The sequence below is a fragment of the Salvelinus namaycush genome, chromosome 42, assembly GCF_016432855.1.
Source record: "Salvelinus namaycush isolate Seneca chromosome 42, SaNama_1.0, whole genome shotgun sequence".
Classification (NCBI taxonomy): Eukaryota; Metazoa; Chordata; class Actinopteri; order Salmoniformes; family Salmonidae; genus Salvelinus; species Salvelinus namaycush.
The window spans coordinates 9,176,474-9,182,473 of NC_052348.1; positions in this window are offsets into that span (position 1 = coordinate 9,176,474).

Sequence of the window (6,000 nt, forward strand, 5' to 3'; positions counted from 1 at the left end):
CTCAGTCACGTCATGTACACTCAGTGTGTATATATGGTGCCATTTAATGGAGGTCTCTAGTCTAAATCCTCAGCAACACTTTCTACTCCACCCACTCCAAAGCCCCCAATACAATACACTGTAGGCCTATGAATTACATTAGTATGCCCAACGCCACTTTTACATTGGCACATAGAATCGTTTTCTTCTCTATAAGCCAACATGTAATGTATAGACCTACAGTGTATTGCATTGGGGGCTATGGAGTGGGTGGAGTAGAAAGTGTTGCTGAGTATTTAGACCAGAGTCCCCCATTAAATAACACCATATATAGATTCTACAGACCCTGCTGAGTAATCCTAACCCCACTTTTACGTCAGCACCTAGAATAGTTCTCTCTATAAGCCAATATGATTTTACAATATATTGTATCGGGGGAATTTATTTGACCATGGAACATATTTTAAAACCCACATTTAATGCAAATGTCACTTAAATATGAAAAAATATAAATCATTCATGTTTAGACAATCATGTTTCATATATCATGAAAAAATAAAAAGTCATTACACATCTACTATTACGTGGGGGACTTTTATTTGACAATTTTCCGAATTTCCGTGACCCGGAAGTACTTATTTAATTTTACACACGAGACACTGCTGAGCATCACGGCAGCAACTGCAGCTTTGCATAGAGCATAAAAAATGTAATTACATGGGGGGAAATCTTAACTAAAGATATTTACTACTTTAAATAAGATAAAGATTCTTATAAGGTCGAGCACATTGAAAAAATGGTTGGAGCTTAAGTAAATTAATGTGAAGAACATAATAGCCTACTGGTAAAAAATGGAAATGACAATATAGAAAAATAAATCATTATTTTGATGGTATGATTCTTGTTAATTTACTGGTGCGATTGTTCAAGGATGCAATTTTGAAATGTAACGTTTAAAAAAAAGTCTTACTGTACAAATTGCACTGTACAAGAAAAACTATGTCCATAAAAGCAGGGTCCAGTCTATTCACTAGATACTTTAACCTCCGTGACAACCGTTGATAGGCTATAGGCATGATTGGGGTTATACTAACCTATAGCAGCATCAGCTTACTAGGGTACTGACTCAATTAAAAAATATATACATTTGTTGTCTAGCCAAAACGCTTGACCTGATGCATGTTTTGACACATAAGGCTGGCCTTGGGCTGATTTAAATGTAAAGTCTGCAGCCTGCTCATCATCAATAGGATAATGTAGGTAATTTACAGGTATGCCAGTCAGTTAACACCCCATCTACTGGTCACATTGTTTCCATTGTTTATTTGAAGCAGTTAGCTTCTTACCCAATCACCTGCTTACACTAGTAGGAATTCTGCGCCTAAATTATAGTGCAAGTCTGGTATGGAATGGTGTTTTATTTCACACTGGTATCAAACAAAGACTAAGCTAAATGAGTTCATTTATTGTTTTGTTATTTTGACATAGTCCTGAATTAGTCAGTCAGCAGTGTGCCAGTACAAAAGTGCAGATCTATGACTTAGACTCAACCAACTTGCGTTCACTGATCTAATAGCCTGTTTTGCATGTTATTTTGGCATTAATAATGGTCACATATCAGTTTGCAAACAATGAAAAACAATATATATATAATTGAGTTAATAATCCCGCATACAAACAAGGACTCCCTTTTTTTGTTTTCTTGAGTTAGGGGACTCCAAAATGCAGGTGTTTCAGCCTAGCTCAGTGCTTTCTGTGGTGGGGCAAGCCAGCAAAAAATACGGAGCGTTGCGCCGTGATTGGCTCAGTGTTCTGTCATTCATGGGGACACTACGTCACCGCCAAGTCTAAGGGTAGAGCTCGAAAATTCAAGCCTTTTGGGTGCTGCCATAGAGTTACATTAGAAGTACCCATCCAAGAAGGCTCAAGGTCATTAGCCACAGATAAAATGTCAAATCACATATCTACAGTAGCTTTGATTTGACTGATCATGTCAAAATCTTACTTTCAAACTCTTAGCTAGCAGTCATCATCATGAATCAAGTCGATAATCTACCGGCAAGTCCTTTTTAATCCTTGTTATATGAAGAGAAATTATAGATATAACATATCGGTGCTCATCGGCCATTGGACATAAACATTTCACAACAAGTTGGAAATCGCAAATTCAACAATAAGTGGTTTGGAAGGAATCAGTGGCAAACTGCAAGCATTGCAAAGCAATCATTAGCCTGCTATTCAGTGGAGTGTCTGTGTGGTCCCAAGTCTAAGATTAAGGGTATTCTTTCCTAGTTTAAAATGATAAACATTCAACATTGGTCATGCTGTCAATGAAGCATGATTTGTGCCGCGCTCAAAACAACTTAACTCAGAACTGCAAAATCTGACTTTAGTGAATTCAAGATAACAGGGAACTTGGAAAAACGAGCTACGACTGGGAAAATAAGTTTTGAACTTTCATCCAACTCAGAATTCTAAATCGGGAACTCTGGCCTCTTTCTAGCGCTATGACCTGAAGATCACTGACGTCTTCATGATTCAACCTTTTCATCCCCTCAAGTTCCCAGTTGTCTTGAAAGCACCATAAATACAGAGAATGGCAGACTTTGATGACAAAGTTTGATGACAAAATTTGCCCACGAAGGACTGCCACACCACCTTCCTGTTCAAGTGAGCACAGCACAACAAGGTGAGTCCAATGCTGCTGCATAAATGATCTAATATGCCAGGGAGATACAGTATGTATACTGCAGCTAAGAAAGTAATAATAAGTGTATGTTGTGTAGTAAATGGACCCCTCTGCTACTCGGAATCCTACTAATCCATCACGACTGGTCTATCAACGTCACCGCACGAGGAGAATAAAACAGACTTTCCTCTGTTGCAACGTCCTTCTAAGGCCCTTCTGCTAGCTTGCTATCCCTGGCCTGCTAGCTGTCTGAATCACCGTGTCTCCAGCCAGCCCAACCACTCACTGGACCCCTATGATCACTCGGCTATGCATGCCTCTCCCTAATATCAATATGCCTTGTCTATTACTGTCCTGGTTAGTGATTATTGTCTTATTTCACTGTAGAGCCTCTCTGCTCAATATGCCTTAACCAACCATTTAGTTCCACCTTCCACATATACGGTGACATCACCTGGTTTAAACGTCTCTAGAGACAATATCTCTCTCATCATTACTCAATGCCTAGGTTTACCTCCAATGTACTCACATCCTACCATACCTTTGTCTGTACATTATGCCTGGAATCTATTCTATTTTGCACAGAAACCTGCTCCTTTTACTCTCTGTTCCGAACGTACTAGACGACCAGTTCTTATAGCCTTTAGCCGTACCCTTATCCTACTCCTCCTCTGTTCCTCTGGTGATGTAGAGGTAATTCCAGGCCCTGCAGTGCCTAGCTCCACTCCTATTCCCCAGGTGCTCTCATTCGTTGACTTCTGTAACCGTAAAAGCCTTGGTTTCATGCATGTTAACATTAAAAGCCTCATCCCTAAGTTTGTTTTATTCACTGCTTTAAAACACTATGCCAACCCGGATGTCCTAGCGTGGTCTGAATCGTGGGTTAGGAAGACTACGAAAAACCCTGAAATTTCCATCCCTAACTATAACATTTTCCGACAAGATAGAACTGCCAAAGGGGGCGGTGTTGCAATCTACTGCAGAGATAGCCTGCAGAGTTCTGTCATACTATCCAGGTCTGTATCCAAACAATTCGAGCTTCTACTTTTAAAAATCCACCTTTCCAAAAACAAGTCTCTCACCGTTGCCGCTTGCTATAGACCAGCCTCTGTCCCCAGCTGTGCCCTGGACACCATATATGAATTGATTGCCCCCCATCTATCTTCAGAGCTCGTGCTGCTAGGTGACCCAAACTGGAACATGCTTAACACCCCGGCCATCCTACAATCTAAGCTTGATGCCCTCAATCTCACACAAATTATCAATGAACCCACCAGGTACAACCCCAAATCCATAAACACGGGCACCCTCATAGATATCATCCTAACTTGCCCTCCAAATACACCTCTGCTGTTTTCAACCAAGATCTCAGCGATCACTGCCTCATTGCCTGCATCCGTAATGAGTCTGCGGTCAAACGACCACCCCTCATCGCTGTAAAACACTCCCTAAAACACTTCAGCGAGCAGGCTATTTCTAATCGAACTGGCCCAGGTATCCTGGAAGGATATTGACCTCATGCCGTCAGTAGAGAATGCCTGGTTATTCTTTAAAAGTGCCTTCCTCACCATCTTAAATAAGCATGCCCCATTCAAAAAATGTAGGACCAGGAACAGATATAGCCCTTGGTTCTCTCCAGACCTGACTGCCCTTGACCAGCACAAAAACATCATGTGGGGTTCTGCATTAGCATCGAATAGCCCCTGTGATATGCAACTTTTCAAATAGTTATAGTTGAGTACATCCGTCCTAGCTCGCTCATTAATGTCTTAATTGATATTACGGATTAGCCTCTTATCCGCTTGTCGTCCCCTTATGCCATAGTTTGTACATCTCAATTGTCAGTAGAAACCACATTTGTTTACGCAAGTCAGCAATTTCAGCTTTGTTTTTTTTAAAGGCAGTAAATGAGGCTGAATTAGCTGTTTTGCTGCCAGACAAGGCTCAGCTGATAGCCAGATGTAGCAGTGGTAAGGTGTTGGGAGTTGGGACGGCTGTTGGGACAGCTTTATGTAGTCCCTAACAGTTTGTGGGCACCGTTTGTCACGTTATAGTGCAATTATTGAATTGTTTAGTTTTGTGGGGTGTAGTGGCTTTGCTGGTACGCATCCCACATTTTTTTATTGCCCCACCAAGATTTACCTGCTAAAATTGACACTGGCTGTTACCAAGCCTTTCTCATCTGGCCTTGGTGGACCTCATCTGTTTACTTGAAGGAAGAGGCTTGAAGAGAGGATTGGCTGTTTTGTATTCTAGGGACTCTAGTGAATAGACTGGAGCCCGGTTTTATGGACACGCTATAGATTGTTCTGCCTATACAGTGCAATATTTGATTTGATATTTGTATCGTATAGTGTCGATTGGCTCCATTTAAAGTAAATTGAAGTTATTTGTCAGACAGGCCATATGCATTTTTGGGGCACTGATTTACATGTGTAAAAGGCGCAAATGGCTCATTATCATTAGGTTAAACTATATAGGTCGTTAACAGCAGGATTTCCCAAACTTGGTCCTGTCCCCCCCTGGGTGCACGTTTTGTTTTTTGACCTAACACTACACAGCTGATTCAAATAACCAACTCATTATCAAGCTTTTATTATTTGAATCAGCTGTGTAGTGCCAGGGCAAAAATCTAAAATGTACACCGAATGGGAGCTCCAGGACCGAGTTTGGGAAATTGGAAAACCCTGGTTTAGGTATGCTAGTCCATAATTGTTTACATTGTGTCTTAAACTAATCTTACCTATAGGCCTACAGTGTATTGCACTGCAGTGAATGGAGTGGGTGGAGTAGAAAGTGTTGCTGGGTATTTACACCTCAGTCCCCATAAAATAACACCATATATAGATTCTGCAGACCATGGAGAGTTATCCCAACCCCACTTTGGCACATAGAATAGTTCTCTCTCTATTAGCCAATATGTAATTTATGGGCCTATAGTGTATTGCATTGGGACCAATGGAGTGGGTGGAGTAGAAAGTGTTGCTGGGCATATTGAAATTACACCATATTCTACAGACACTGCTGAGTAATCCCAACCCCACTTTTATGTCGGCAACTAGAATAGTTCTCTCTAAGCCAATATGTATTTCACATACAATGTATTGTATCGGGGGAATTTATTTGACCTTGGAACATATTTTAAAACCAACATTTAATGCAAATGTCCCCAAATATGAAAAAATATGAATCATTATTAGTGTTTAGACAATTATGTTTCATATATTGTGAATAAATACAGGTTAATTACACTTTTCTACTATTACGTGGGGAACTTTTATTTTGAAAATTTCCGTGACCCGGAAATATTTTTATTGTTGCTGACGAAAGGC